The sequence below is a fragment of the Microtus ochrogaster genome, assembly GCF_000317375.1.
Source record: "Microtus ochrogaster isolate Prairie Vole_2 chromosome 14 unlocalized genomic scaffold, MicOch1.0 chr14_random_1, whole genome shotgun sequence".
In the NCBI taxonomy this organism is placed as follows: Eukaryota; Metazoa; Chordata; class Mammalia; order Rodentia; family Cricetidae; genus Microtus; species Microtus ochrogaster.
This window is the reverse complement of record NW_004949096.1, coordinates 5,331,541-5,333,422: the sequence shown is the minus strand read 5'-3', so window position 1 is coordinate 5,333,422 and position 1,882 is coordinate 5,331,541. Positions and strand designations below refer to the sequence as shown.

The following is a 1,882-nucleotide window of genomic DNA, read 5'->3' as shown; positions in this document are numbered from 1 at the left end:
CACTTTCTGAAGCTTTGATAAACACTCTGACCAAAAGCAGCTTGGGAAAGAAAGGCATTATTTCATCTCACAGTCTGTTGTGAAGAGAAGTCAGGACAGGGAATCAAAGCAACAACCTGGAAGAAGAAATGGAGCAGAGGCCACAGAGGAATGCTGTTTCCTGCTCACTCTCTGGGCTCACATTCAGCTGGCTGGCTTATAGTTCTTAGGACCACCTTCTCATCTTCCCATGAGTATTATCAGAACGCACCGGACTCTCCCATTAACCATCAATCAAGAAAATGGCCAGAAGCCAGCCCACTACAAGTCACCCTGACCATAGTGGACAACCTCAGCTGAGGTTCCTTCCTCCCCAAATGACCCCAGTTTGTGTCAAGTGACAAGAAACAAGGCAGCACAGCTTGAATAGTTTTTTTTTTTAATGTGTACAATTAAAGTCACATAACTTTTCTCATGTCATCTTCTGAGGAAGTAGAGATGGCACAGGGGGTAGCTTTAACTGTGACGGGTGTCACCCAGGTGAAGATCATGACAGAGAAGGAGCTCCCTCATGGTCCTGACCTGTGAACAGTTCCGAGCAAGAATGTGCAAGACATTAAGAACATCATCCTGCAAACCCTGATGGCGCATCTACGCTCCGTCCTTGGGACTCTGGCTGTAAAAAAGATTTACCAGGACTGAGACCAGCTTGCCAAACTGGTGCGGGAAGTGGCAGCCCCTGATGCTGGTCATATGGGCATCAGAATCCTCAACTGTACCATCAACGACATTTATGACAAAGTAGACTCTCTGAGCTGCCAGACGGCTGTCGTACAGAGAGATGCAGACATTGGTGTGGCAGAGGCAGAACAGGACACCGGTATCTGGGAAGCTGAGTGCAAGGAGTAGATATTAGGTGTGAAGTTCATGGCAGACACCAAGATTGGTGATTTTAAGAGAGCCTTGGAGCTGCCAAAGTCAGCCTTCAGTGAGGAGGTAAACATCAAGACAGCTAAGGCTCAGTTGGCTTGAGAGCAACAGAAGATCCTGCAGGAAGAAACTGAAGTAGTGTAGGGCAAGAGCAGATAGTTGTGAAGACACAGGAGATCCTCCGTACCAACAAGGAAGCTCATCGCTACAGTGCACCGCCCTGCAGAGGCAGAGTGCCATCTCATCCAGCAGATTGCCTAGGGCGAAAAGGTAAACCTAGTCCTGTTGGCACAAGCAGAAGCTGAGAAGATTCGCAAAATTGGAGAGGCAGAGAGCAATCGTTGAGGCAATGGGTAAGGCAGAGGCTGAGCGGTTGAAGCTTAAGACTGAGGCCTACCAGAAGTCTAAGGATGAAGCCAAAAAGGCATTGGTGCTGAAGGCCTCGCCTCAGATTGCTGCCTCCCTGACCAAAGTCGATGAGATTGCAGTTCTCAGTGGGGACAACAGCAAGGTGACGTCAGAAGTGAACGGGTTGCTAGCAGGACTGTCTGCCTCTGTTCAGTCCCTCAGTAGTGTGGCCCTCTCAAAGATAGCCCTGATCAAGGATGCCAGTAGTGCCCAGGTACGAGTCTCCTGCAGACTCAAGTCTTTCAGCAGCTGCCCTCCCTTTCAGCGCCCGTTTTAACATCACAGGGACAACGAGAACATTACTGACTCTAGTGCCTTAATTTGTAGGAACCAGAAGTGTGGTGTGTTGAGGCCATCTCCGACTATCCTCCTTTCTTTCCTGTTAGCCTTTTCTTCCTCTCTCCTTCACACCCACACATTAACGGCCATGTTCATCTAGTGTGTTTTCTCTTCTGACAAATGTACCTCTTCCTCTGGCTCTCTGTTTTTCTCCCCCTTTCTTCCCTCCTCCACACACATCATAAAGCTTAAGCTGAAGCTGAAACTGTTTATTATAATCACTGTC

At 48.6% G+C, this 1,882-nt stretch overlaps 1 pseudogene; it reads left to right on the top strand.

The window, feature by feature from the left end:
- The first annotated feature begins 453 nt into the window (after nt 1–453).
- On the top strand, nt 454–1,594 carry LOC101984220 (annotated as a pseudogene).
- Nucleotides 1,595–1,882: the final 288 nt, after the last annotated feature.